Raw genomic sequence first — 15,124 nt, 5'->3', positions numbered from 1 at the left:
GCTACTCTGGTAGCAGCTACTTGTGAGTGAGCTAGAAGGTATGAAATTCACCTTGAAGTTGGTTGAACAGACAACCCAGATTTGTTTTTTAAATCAAATTATAAAAGGTACTGACTCTGTTGCATACTGCTATGTAATGAACTTATTTTCTTTCTATCTCTCTATTTTCTTCCTCTTTTTTCTTTCCTCTTCTTTCTGCACTGTTCATAATCCTTAACTGTTTTCTAACTGGCAAGAATATTTCCATTTGGTGCTTAGGCTTATGTCCAAAGAAATCCTCAAATTCTCCATATACCCACGTCTTATTTTGTTTCATTTGTTTAGAATGAATTAACATATATCTTAAATATTAATTACCGTTATGGCATTCTCATATTCTTGTAGATTTATATATTATCCGTCCACACTTAATAGGTGTCTCTTAAAATTGAGATCATATCTAAAAATACACAATCAAGAAATTCCAACTATATAAAAATGTTTACTTACGAAAAATGTTTGTCTTCCTTCAGAGAGCAAAATAATGGTGGATTTCTAAACATGATTTATGTTTACACTGAATGCCTAAGTACTCTGATCACTGCTTGTGAAGTTAATTTAAAAAGAGACAAATGTGTCTCTTATTTTTCTAAATGAATTTCATGACTGCTTTTATATTTCTATGAAGAATGTTATTGGAATTTTAATAGGAATTGAATTAAATCTATATAGTGTTTTTGGTAATATTGCCATTTTGATTATGTTAATTCTGCCCATTCAAAAATATGGGAGATCTTTCCATTTTCTAAAATATTGTTCAACTTGTTTCTTTAGTCTTCTGTAGTTTTTATTATAAAGGTCTTTTGCTTCTTTTGTTAGATTGAGTCCCATTTTTTAAATTTTTTTATTTCATTTTTATTTTTTGAGGCTACCATGAGTGGGATACTTTTTCTAATTTCTCTTTTGACTGATTTATCATCGGTGAGTAAGAACACAAAAGGTTTATGGGTGTTGATTTTATATCCTGCTATTTTGCTGTATTATTTTATGAGTTCTAGACGTTTTCTGGTGAAGTTTTTTTGTTCTTGTCAAATATAAGATCATTTCATTGGCAAATAGGGATAGTTTGAGGTCTTCTTTTTCTATTTGTGTCCTTTAATTTCTTTCTTTTGCCTAATTGCTCTGGCTAGACTTTCGAGGACTATGTTGAATAGAAGTGGTGAAAGAGGGCATCCTTGTCTGGTTCCAGTTTTTAGGGGAAATTCCTTCAATTCTCCATTTAGAAGGATGTTAGCCTTGGTTTTAGTGTATGCAGAATTTAAAATGTTGAGATAGGTTTCCATCATCCCTAGTTTTTCTAGTGTTGAGAACATGAATGGATGCTGTATTTTTTTTTCAAATGCTTTTACTGCACATATTTAGATAATGATGTGGTTTGTTTATTGATAATGTTAATTATGTTTATTGGCATCTATATGTGGTACCAACATTGCATTCCTGGGATGAAACCCAATTGCTCATCTTTTTAATATTTTTTATCTTTTTAATATTTTTCGTAGGCAATTTGCCATAATTTTATTAAGAATTTTTGCATCTATGTTTATCAGGGTTATTGGTATAAAATTTTCTTTCCTTATGTGTCTTTGTCTGGTTTAGGTATCTGGGTAATACCAGCTTCATAGAATGAAATTGGAAGGGTTCCTTCCTTTTCTCTTTCATAGAATACTTTGAGGAATATTGGTATTAGTTTTTCCTTGAAGGTCTGGAAGAACTTGATGAATAATTCATCTGATCCTGGGGTTTACTTTCTTTATAGGCTTTTTTTTGGGGGGAGGGGTACCAGAGATTGAACTCAGGGACACTCGACTACTGAGTGACATTTCCAACCCATTGTATTTTATTTAGAGACAGGGTCTCACTTAATTGTTTAGCTCCTGGCTATTTCTGAGGCTGACTTTGAACTCAGGATCCTACCATCTCAACTTCCTGAGATGCCGGGATTACAGGCATTCACCACTGCACCGGGCTCTTGGTATGTTTTTAATGGTGTCCTTTAGCAAAAAAAAAAGTGAAGCAGAAGGCGTCACAATGCCAGTACTAAAATTATACTTCAGAGCTATAGTAACAAAAACAGCATGCTTTTATCACCAAAAGAGACAGACAGAGAGGCCAATGAAACAGAATAAAAAACACAGATATAAACCCACATAAATACATACTAGACAAATTCACCATAAACATAAATTGGAGAAAAGATAGCCTCTTCAACAAATGGTTCAGGGAAAACTGGAAATTCATACGTAGCAGAATGAAATTGAAACCATATCTCTCATCCTACACAAAATGCACCTCAAGTTGGGTCAAGGATGTAGGCATTAGACCCAAGATTCTATACCTACTAGAAGAAAATGTAGGCCCCACATTACATCATGTCAGCTTAGGAACCAAATTTTTCAACAAGACTCCTAAACCTCAAGAAATAAAATCAAGAATCAATAAATGGAATGGTAGCAAACCAAAATGGTTCTTAACAGCAAAAGAAACAATCAAGAACATAAAGAGAGAGTCTACAGAATGAAAGAAAATTTTTGCCACCTGAGCCTCCAATAGAGCATTAATCTCCAGGATAGATAAGGAACTAAAAAAATTCAACACCAAAAATAAATAAATAAATAACCCAATAAATAAATAGGCAGTGAAACTGAAGAGGCACTTCACAGAAGAAAAAATACAATCGATCAACAAATATATGAAAAAAAGTTCAACATACCTAGAAATTAGAGAAATGCAAATAAAAACTACACTGAAATTCCATTTTACTCCAGTCAAGATGGAAATTATCAAGAATACAAGAATACATAACACTAAATGTTAATGAGGCTATGGGGAAAAAGGTATATTAATATATTTGTGGAACTGCAATTTGGGGCAACCACTCTGGAAAACAGTATGGGAGAGTCCTCAGAAAACTGATAATGGAACCACTATTTTACCCCACTATCCCACTCCTCTATTTATACTCAAAGGACTTAAAATCAGTATTCTCCAGTATACTGTAGCCACACAAATGTTTATAGCAGCATAATAGCCAAGAGTTTGGAACCAAATTAAGTGCCCTTTAACAGAAAAACAGATAAAGAATATGTGGTATATAACACAATGGAATACTACTCAGTAAAAAAGAAAAATAAAAGTATTATATATGCTGGTAAATGGATGGATCTGAAGACAATAATGCCAAGTGAAATATCCAATCCCAAAATTCCAAAGGCTGAATGTTCTAATATGCAGATACTAAAACGCATCTGGAAAGGGATGTGAGGGGAATAATAGAATTTTAATGGATTAGACAAAGGAGAATGAAGAGAAGGGAATAGGGGTGGGAATATAATGAATCAAACATAATTTTCCTGTGTTCATATATGAATATACCACCAGTGAAATTCCACATCATGTACAACCACAAGAATAGGATCCTAAATAGAATAAGTTATACTCTATGTATGTATAATGTATCAAAATATACTCTACTGTCATGTATATCTAAAAAGAACAAATTTTAAGAAAGGATAAAATTTTTTTAAAAAGGGACAGATGATTAAATGACCTATAAAAATAGAGGTTAGAAAAAGACTTATTGAAAAATGTTGAAAATATGATCTACACTATACAATAGATTAAAAGACTGAAGGTACCCTTTATAATAACAACTAATGGACTATTTGGAGATAGGGAAGAATATAATATATAATGGAGATAGTTTTCAGTGCTAAAGGAAAATACTGAATTTGTAAGTAAAGTTTACAAGATTTATAGGGAGTATTTAGAAATTAAAATATTCTTTACTATTTTTCTCATTAAAATATATTTATATATTTAAATATTTTATAGCACATAAAAGTTACATATGTATGCATCCTACAAAATTACATGCATGTATGTTTCAATATGTGTGTATTCACTATGTGCAAATAATACATATGACACATAAATCAGTCTTTATACGCAACCACATATTTCACTCTATTTTTTTTTTGTTATAATTCAGAGTAATTATTTAAACCTGGCAAGAATTTCAGTGAAGAATATTCATTGCCTATAATCTCAGTGGCTTAAAAGGCTGAGGCAGGAGGATTGCTAGTTCAAAGCCAGCCTCAGCAATTTAGCAAGGCACTTAGCAACTCAGTGAGACTCTGTCTCTAAATAAAATATTTGAAAAGGGTTGGGGATATGTCTCAGTTGTTAAACGCTCCTGGGTTTGGTCCCTGGTACAAAGAAAAGAAAGAAAAAGAGAAGAATATCCATTTAAAAAACTTAATGCCAGTAAATGGAATTGATTTCAGAAGCAAATATAAATTGAAGTTAAAAGTAAAAGTTACTAATGAAGTACAACAATCTCATCTAGCAAGTGTTAAATTGAGACCCTTGTATATCTTTAGCTTTGGGCATTACTTGGGAATATGCTCAATTAGTATCAATATTTTATTGCAATTGTCCTCAAAGTTTGTTCATTTTTATTGTCAAACTCTTATATGTGCCATCAATATTATACAATAAATTCTTTAAATTTATAACACACAAAGTTCAAATCTTACACTGGTTTTAAAGTTATACTCAATAAAGCTTAACTAATTAAAAACAATAAATTTTCTTTCTCTTAAAATCAGTAATTTAATTTTTGAAATTTAAATTTTACGTGAGTTTTTGTCAAAACTCCTCCATTTTTAGAATAAAATCTGGTGAGTATTAACAATTAAAACATACTTTAATAAATATTACTTGGAAAAGTTTTTTTTCACTAACAATTTTAATATTCTATTATGTATACCTATCATTGGTGATACTTATTTCAATAATGTTTAATAAATTCAGGATACATGTGATTGCATTTAGGACCCAGTTGGGTAGTACATCAGAATTTCCTCATCTCTTCTTCATTTATGATCTTCTCAAAGAAGGTCATATTGACAGGATCCAGGAATTCAGACCTGATCTTTCTAAAGGCTTCTTTCAGCCTATAACAAGCAGTTTGATACAAGTAACATGATTGTAAATACTTATACACAAAATCTGAAAGCACATCAAAAACTTAAAATATTTATCAGTGCAGAGATAAAATACAAATACTTAGAGACCTATACATGAGTTTTATCTATACTATAAAAATTACATATTAATATTTATAACAACATCTTACAGAAGATAATATTTCATTACATATTTTATACTTAGTGTGTATTTAATAGAGATTTCTTTTGAGTGAGGATATAAATGTGATAATTTAGATTGATTACAAATTAATATTCTTTATCAAGATAAAAAATGGCAGTTTTTGTAAATTTGAATATTATTAAGAAATAAACATTTGCTAAGTAAACATATTTTGTCTTTACATCTGCCCAATGTAACTTTAATAGGCTTTTATTTATATGAATTTATTAAAATAACTCCAACAGCTTTTAAATAAAAATATTTATGCTTCCAAAATGATGCTTACATTTTCCAAGTGGTAGTTTTTCTCTATATTTCACAAAGAAAAAGTATTTTCATATTTAATTCTTATGATTTCTGAATAAAAACAAAATATTAAAAGTACAGTACTGTGTAAAATTGGTTTACTACAATTTTTTCCAAGTGATGAAAATATTTTTTAAAAATTCTAGATTATTGTGAATAAAGTTTGTTGCATTTTTATATTGATTTGATGGAAAATTTTCAAATCTTTTTTCTTTCTCATGAAGAGATGCAGAAGGAAAATTAAATGCATACTATCAAAATTTTACTTTGCTTAATTAGGGATAAGCCTGTGATCTCTGGCAAACTTTGCTCTCGATGGGCTTAAATAGTTGAAGGATAGGAGAAGAGCATAACTTTAATATAATAGTACAAGTGAATATCTGACAACTGTTAATTTGTGAAATAGATAATAATGAATAAGGAGCAAATTTGGAGGGAACAATTATTCAGTATGAAACAATCTTGGAATCATAAGGACAGATGGGAATTTAGGGTCTCTGAATTTGATTCTCATTGAATGTAGGAATTTCAAGAGATTATAACTCTGATACATAGTTTTTTTTTATTATCTATCTGCTTGTTTCTTTCTCATCTGTATCTTCTCATTTAAATTTATTTTTTAAAGGGAGCATATGTAAACTCACATAACTGTAAAAAAAACCAAAACAGACAGAAGCAAGAGGCAGGTGCAAAGTAAAAGGGGCTGCTCCTCTGAGCTGCCAGTTTTATTCATATACATAGGCTATATAGGGTCATTGGCATCATTAGTGCATATTGATCATTGTATAAAGTTACTGTTAGGTGGGCAGGTTTAGGTATAGTGACACATTGGTGTTGTCTAAAGCAGTTCCTTTATTCCCAGAAGCCAAGTGTCTGAAATGAAGGTCGAGGATGATAAGACTCTAGCATAGAGCCTCTTCATGAAGGACATGACCATAGCAGCTAGGCATTAATCATTTATTAATCATCTTACTAGTTCTTGGGTGAAAATGCAGAATATTCCAACAGCAGGAAACAAGGCTCTTGTTACCCACCCTCACCCCGGGAGTTTGCTCATCAGAGGAATCCTAAATACAGCCAGAATCCTTACATATGACTATTTGTAAAAAGAAGAAAAACTTGACATATTTTAATAGTTAAATTGAACTACCAAATGTACTACCAGAACAGTAGTAACTAAGATAATTATGATTTACTCTGATTTCTATTTGGTTTTATTCTACACAACACTTAATTGAGTGAGCTAGATCATTTCAAAATACATCACATACATCTGACGTAATGTCAATAAATTTAAATTATGCTGAATTTTGAGAAAAAAAATATCATTTTCTTTCCCTTAGCAGTATGCCTCTTGAAAAGATGAGCAGCATTGGCAAAACATACTCTCATAACACAGGAAGTTTCAAGACAACCGGGAAGTAGCTCTCCTGTCCTGACGTGTTCCAGGCCAACAGTCTACCATGACAGAATGACATCCAAGACAAAGTTTAGGGGTGCAACAGGTTTCATTCTCTTGAGAAGGCATGCAGGTAAACAACTTTGGAGCATGAAAAGCAGCGAGATGAAAGGCACAGGGGGAAGCAGTGAAAAGTTCTAGTTGGAAGCTATGGGACAATTGCTGGATTTGCAGCAAGATGCCAAAGGGGGTGTAGGTCATGTTACTGGGAGAAATATGACTGCAAAGATACACAAAGACAGAGTCCTGAAAGGCTTTTAATGTAAGAATCACAATTTGGAAATTATATTGTAAAATTTATCAAAAATTTATGAAAGAACATAATCAAATCTACATTCCGAAAGTTATTTCCAGTTGTTATGTGGGAAAGGGATTAGAGAAGAAATTCTCCTTGGTCTAATGTTTCCAGGAAACATTTGAATATGTCTGGAGATATTTAGAGTGTCAGAAGAAGTGTGGAGGGAAGGTGTTATTGGTATCTTATGAGCAGAGGCCAAGAATTCTGTTAAACATCCTTCTATGAACAGCACAGACTCCCACAAAGATGAAAAATAATCTGAACAAATGTGCCAAGGTAATATAGCTAGACAAACCCACATGAAGAGTGCAGAATTTCCAGGGTCTCATAAAGCCTTTCAGAAAGCTGCTACAGAAATCCAGGTAAAGGAAGAGATAAGCAAGATGGCTAGCAAGTTAGTGTGATAAGGTACGATTAATTACAAGTGTATCAACAAAACTTGAGGACTGATTGGAATTAAATATAGACAGCTAAAGTTGGAACAATAGTTTCCTGAAAGCCAAATATAAATAAAATTTGTGAAAAAAGTCTCTAAAGATGTCTGATGTGTACCCATGGGGTGATAATTTTTTCTATATCATATATATATACAGTTGTGTTTGTGTGTGTATGTGTGTGTGTCTGTGTAGGTAGATAGAAAGATATTGTACTTATTTTCCAATTCAAAATATATTTACTGGGACTAAGAAGGGCATATGATCATGGTAGCATTCTGGTGTTTCCTTATGTCTGTGCCACATATAAAATCAAAAAGAAAAGATAAATGAGTAAAGACAAAAGGAGAGAGAGAGGTTTAAACTGTTTTTAATTTTCATTTACAACATAGTGCCCTCTGTATGCAGAACTTCTCAGAGAATAACCACTTCATGCCTTTGTAACTTCATATTACTACTTATTTCCCTATTGGGGCCTTTTTAAGTAAAAGATTAAAAAATATCCCCTGTACCATACAAGCTGACTTTCAAAATGCTCTTTTAATCAAATATACCTGACAAATACTTCCTCTCCAAGCAGCAGATATTGCATGGTCTCTCCAATCAGACTACTAGGTATAAATTCTTATTCTACTCATCTTTCTAGAGACTTCTAATCCCTCTGTGCTTCTGTTTCTTTACCTGATACATGGGCAAAGCACAGTGAAAAATAGATAGAAATGGTAAGCAAAAGTACCTTTTTGATTATCTACCTGAAATCACAGTATATGTGGTTATACATCTTTTTATCTGCTCTCTATGTATGTAGGTATCTTAATTATCTCTGTCAATCTGTTTTTGTGTTTATAAATGTGCACATATATAAAATATGTATATCCATTTTTCTTCCCATTATATATCTTTCATTTATCTCTCTATTATCAGTCTATTTGAACCTCTTCTTTGAAATCAATGGAGCTGAGTCTACTGAATCTACCTTTTGGCACAAATGCTTCTTGAGAAGCATCTGAATACCTTGAAATACTTGAAGATCTGTTCTTTAGATAGTTTGTTAAATGATTGTAGATGGAAACATTTACTCTCTGAATTGTATTAGGAGGAATTGTGTTCTTTTCTTCTCTTATTGTATAAGACAATGCCATTAAATAAAGCAAACACTTTGGCCACCTGAAGGCAACAGGTGAAGGATTCAGGTTAGCATCTAGCAAAGTTTCTAATACAGTGTTTGCAATATCCGCAGGAAGTTACAATATGGTCCAGTTTCCTTCCAAGAAGATCAATGACCATCTATGTTTCCTCATAAGTGCCCATGATTCTTGGTTTTGGAGGGTTCAGATGTTGTTGTCTTCTTCCTCTTATCTGAGTAGCCTTTTCTCAATAAATTTACTAATCACTGACCAGTGGCAGTTATATAGTCTTTCACTGATGGTGTTTTATGTGTTGCATCAATCAAATTTTAGAGTATTTTTTCTTTCGTGTAAAGGAGAACTACTTCAAGCAACCCTTTAGGCACAATTGAGAAATACTGCTGCTATCTCCCCTGAAATATAGCCAATCTGAAAGAGCTAAATAGTGGCATTTGGGGTTTCTGTGTTAGAGAAACTGCCGTGCTTGGATTTTATTGATGACAATCTTTTCCATTGGCCATTACTCACTGATGAAGCAATGACAATGCCGAAGGAGATGTGGAAAATATCTGGCAAAAGTCAGGTCTGACATCTGTGGAGTTTAACAGCTTTAGCTTAGTTTAATAGCTGCTTTATAGAATTCAGAAGTACAAGCATGACTTTTAAGGCTTTTTTTTTTTTCAGAATTAAGAGTCAGGACATAAAGTGAGGTGCAACTATCACTTATCATCTAGCTCACAAATATAATATGCTACTCGCCCTGTAAACCACTTCTCCACTTTGTGCCATACCCCTCAGGTTCCTTCCACCATTGTCGTCAATAGGTGTAACATCATCTTGTTTTGTTGCCAGGTGTCATAATTCCACTGTATAGAAGTGTGTGTTAGTGTGTGTGAGGCACAGTATTAAAGGCTCTATAGGTTTCCTATGGCCTTAGAACATGTACAACTTTCTATAACATGGTTTATATGCTCAAACATGTTCTCATGAGGTTTTCTATTGTCATTGCTTATTATACATCTTGTTCAGTGATGCATAATCTAGTATGAATATAGTGTCATTTGAAAATTTGGGTTGTCTCTTGTATCTTTTGTTTTGCATAATATCATGAAAACCAAGGAGCTCCTTATATTATATAGATATTTTACAGAGTTTTTTTTTTAGAATATATTCACAGAAATTGAATTATCTGGCACGGGTTATATGAATATTCAACTTTAATAAACATCATAAACCTCTTTCTTATTCCATCCTGGTATAAGATATCATAGAGGAACTCAAACACATACAAATTTTAAAATAAATGGCTACATCTAATCAGGAAATTCAGAAAGGAATATGACAAGAATAATGCATAGAAGTCAATCATTATTATATACTACAGCAACAAATAATTGAAAATTATATATATAGAATGAAAAAATAAATATCAAATGAAATGCTTAACTACAAACCAAGAGAACATTTATAGGATAGGTATACCAAAACTGATTAAAACATGATGAAATTATCCTACATAGATATTGTGTTGTAATATGCTTAAGATAGGAAAGTCATATATGATCAAGATATCAATTCTTCTCAAGTTTGTCAACAGATTTATCACAATTTTAATCAGAATATTCACAAATTTTTTGGTGAAAATAGCCAAGAAGAACCAAGAACAAATCAATGGGACAAAATAAACTCCACAAAAAGCAATGTACAATTATGGCAATTAATTTTTTAAAGTTACAAAGGTATTTAATGAAGAAAATACAGTACTTTCAAAAAATGATACTGAAAATTTTGAATATCATTATACATTTAAATAATTGAGAACTAAATATCAAACTTTATTAAGAAATAAAAATAGATTATAGGTCTAAGCATAAAATTAACATTTTTAGAAGAAAACAGAAAAAAATCTCTTTGACTTTGGTTAAGCAAAGAAATATTTTTTTATATTTTTCCTAGTCCTATATAGTTAAACATAATAGTGATATTCATAGGTGCATGTAATAAATTTTGCTCATTGCAATCCCCAGGACTTCTTAGATGTGGCTCAGAAAACAAAATGATTAAGGGAAAATTGTATTTAATAAAATTTTAAAACTTTTGCTCTGGGAAAGACACACTTATGAGAATGGAAGACCTGTAGCATATTTGTAGTAAACTGCCTATCTGATAAAATTCTATGTATACAGAATATGTAAAATATTTTTCAAGATAAATACTAAGAACACATATAAGCGAATTTTTAAAAACCAAAATTCTTTTGTTTTCAATTTTTTAAAAAATTTTGTAGTTGTAGATGCACAGTATTTGTTTATTTTTTATGTGGTGCTAAGGATCGAACCCAATGACTCACAAATGCTAGGCAAGCGATTGGACTACAACCCCGGCCCCCAAAATTCTTGAATATATACTTCTGTTAGTTCCAGATCATAGAGAAATGCATGTTTTATCCATAATGAAATGCCACTCTACATTTATTAGAGTGAATAAAAAAATGTATACTGACAAAACAACAACAACAAAAATAAACCTGACAAATCCAAATCTAGATAAAGATGCAGACCAACTGGAACTCTCACATGTTACCATCAGAGATGCAAAATGTTATAGCTACTCTGAAGAACAGTTGAACAGTTTCATGTAGAATTAAGCATACACCTACATAACCCAGCAATTGTGTTCTAGGTTTTACACTAAATTGACAAAAACCTGTAGTCACTCTAAAATGAGTACATGAATGTTAATGACAGTTGGGTTCAGAACAGTCAAATTCTTCAAACACAAATGTTCTTTAATGAATGTATTGACCTTAAATGAATTGATTATGCAAAATATCTGTATCAAGCAATGCTACTCAGGCATAAAACATAATATCTTCTGCTACATGCAACAAAGTGAATTAATCTCACAAGCATTGCATTGAAAGCAACCAATTTCACCAAAGCTACATGTCATGTACTTGATTCATTGGACACTCCAGGATATTAAAAAAAATAAAGTTGGTCAGAGAATATACCCAATGTCATAACATTGAACACAAAATGCCAAATTCATTCAATGTAACTTTAAAGATTAGAATTTAAAGACAAATCTCATTAAATATAAAAAAAAGATGCCATGAATAACTTTATGAATCACACTTAGTTGAGTGCATTAATAGTGGTTGAAAAGGTAAAGAATTAGAGTCTTGGGTGGTTAAAAATAGAAATCAGTCTAGGTTTGAAAGACTTGACTAAAATAAAAACATAAAAATAAAAATTGGGAAAGGGAAGGATTAGACTGATGAGAGAAAAACCAGGAAATGTGTCAGTCAGTTTTTTGTTGCTGTTACCAAAAGAACTGATAAAAACAACTTACAGGAGGAAAAGTTTATTTTGGCACATGGTTTCAGAGGTTCACTCAATGTAGCTGACTCTATAACTGTAGGCCTGAGGTGAGGCAGAACATTATGCAGAAGGGCATAGTAAAGGAAATCTTCTCCATCCATAACAGTCAGGAAGCAAAGAGAAAAGGAGAGCAAGATGGCAAGGACAATTTTATCTAAACACCAAAGACATGTCTCAGTGAAACCCTTCCTCTAGCCAGACCCTACCTATGATTAGCACCCAATTAATCCACTCCAGTGGATTAATCCACTGTTTAGGTTACAGCTTTCATAATCTAATCATTTTACCTCGGACTATTCTTCCATTTCCTCATACATGAACTTTTGGAAAGCACCATAATCCATGACAGGAAGCATATAATAAATACATATACAGACCACAATAACTGTGCAACTCATTTGTGCAAGTGTATGAAATTGTAAATTTAGGTTTCAGAAATGCATGAAAAAAGTATCACAAAATATTAATTTGGATTCAGTTAGTAATAGACAGGGAAGAATGTTCTGAACAGGTTCTATAAATTTAAATTTTTATACAATATTATACTTCCAATAATTTATTCTATTTGGAATTTAATTTAGAAAACTTTATATACTCAAAGCTTTTTGGCTCTTCACTAATTTAAAATATACCTTCATATTGAAGAAGTATTTTTCCTTGATAAACATCTACCTTGGCCTCCACCAACACATGCAATTTTATATACCAGAAGAAAATTCAACCCAGAGGAGTTAATAAATCAGATTTGTTGGGGGATAGCTTTTACTATTTGCCTAGATCAGATTAACAAATAAAGTTAAGCATTTTGTACAGTAGTTTGGAAAAGATTTTAAAAGAAATGTCAAAAAGAGAAGAGTCAAAATGAAGCTCAGAATCAGAGGGTTCATAAATGCATATAATAGCTCATTTAATATATGTAAAACATAAATAAACAATGTTATTCTGGTATTTAAACCTTGAAAGATATTGTTTAAAATACTTTAGATTTTCAGTGAAGAGAATGTGATCTAAGAGCAGGAGTGTCACAAATAACAAGTATAAAATACATACATCTAGCATTTTGTCATGAATCATGTATTAGGATTGCAGATCTATTTAACAGTCTGCAGAGTAAATGTTTAAGTATCCTGCTTCCTATGTCTGGAGAGATCAGGACTGGAGAAGTGATGGAGATGAAATCCGTGAGTCTTATTTTAAGGTTGCTTGTACTCATGATAAGAGGCAACCTTTTGTTCAAGTGGTTTCAACTTTTCCTTCAATCAATTTCTTAAAGCATTCCTGTAGTGGAGAGTGCTCTGTTTTATCTGATATCTAGGGACCATTGAACTTTTGTTTTCTTTTTCAAACTATTTGGTATTATATTATCAAGGAAGCTCTGAGATGATATGCCTTGTACAGTATAGCTTTGTTAAATTCCATCCTACTGTACTTTTCCCAATAAGTGTTTATAGTGAAATTTCTTATAGAAGGCCATCTCTATTATCTTTTTTCCCTACTTGCTCTCCAAAAAAAAAAAATGTGTGAGCAAATTCACATTTACTGTCATTTTGCACACTTTGAGTGGTAGGAATAGTTATGCTGTATTTCTTGCACGTTCCCTCCCTTATTCTTCCCACGTACCATCAAATTGTGACTATGACAAGTCTGAGTTTTGTGCTGAATAAATAACAAGAATGTATGTATGACTAAATCCATCAAAAGAAAACCAATTATTAATAATATGGAAAATTATTATAGGGCTTGACACTCTAAATAACTTTTTTCTTTTAGCCAGAGAATTCATTTCTATTTTAAAATAAAGTGAATTTTCACTAAATCTTACTGATACATTATTGTATCAACTAAAATTATTTTTATTGATTAAAATTACATCAACTAAAATTATTTTTTATTGATTAAAAATTAAATTTAATAAAAGATAATATTTTAGCTTATATTTTCCTCCACTTCCTTCATGTGTGTATTGAAAATACAGTGAGGTGATGTTATACACATCATACATATCTTTCAAATCTTTTATATTTTTTCTATGATAAAAGATTTTAAGAATCTTACAATGCATTTAATTGCAAGACATCCCTTCAATAAAGATGTATTTCTACAGTTTCTGCATATAATTAAATTAAACTATGCGACTTTTACATTTAAGCATGAAGCTTTTCATTTTTTTTGTCTTTACCTCATACTTTTAATCATATCAAAGTCTATTTAAATCATATAGCTTATCCAATTCATCTTTTCCCCACATTTAAAACACTATTCTGGTAAATGAATAGTCAGAAACTTGTTTCTTTACAAAGTCAAATCAATTATATTTAGATTCAAATTCTTATGGCTGAGATTATGAGATATAATTTTAATAGTAAGTGCTATTGTTAAATCATGTTAACATGTTACATACAGAATGAAAACATTTTCAAATATATTGATAAATTGGCAGTGTACCTTGCTTCTCTTCTCTTGCCTACCAATTGTTCTCTGCCCTTTACTCCTTTTCTTGACTTTTCCCCCTCTGCCCTCTATTTCTTTCTTTATCTGTTTGCATATATATTTACCGCCATCCATCCCTGACATTTCACAGTATAAAAACAAGAGTGACTAGCCATAAAATGTAGTGAGGATTGTAAATAACAATATCTAAACATAAACTTGTTAATATCTAGTTCCAATAAAACACAATTGCTAGAAACTAAAATACAACATTCAAATTTTCAAATCTTTGAGTGCTGAGCACAATTAAGAAAATATAATTGATATTTCTTCTAGTAATAATTAATATGTTCATGGATAGGTCATAAACCCTCCATCTATACAATTTTAAAGTATTAATAAAATTAATACATATTATAAAATATATATTTATTATATCATTATAGGTATAATATATACTTGTGTGTGAGTTGGAGAACAACAACTGATAATACGGA

The sequence above is a fragment of the Marmota monax genome, unplaced genomic scaffold (genome assembly GCF_021218885.2).
Source record: "Marmota monax isolate L192 unplaced genomic scaffold, Marmota_monax_Labrador192_F-V1.1 WCK01_AAM20220418_F8-fsc00077, whole genome shotgun sequence".
Classification (NCBI taxonomy): Eukaryota; Metazoa; Chordata; class Mammalia; order Rodentia; family Sciuridae; genus Marmota; species Marmota monax.
Note: the sequence above shows the minus strand (reverse complement) of the source record.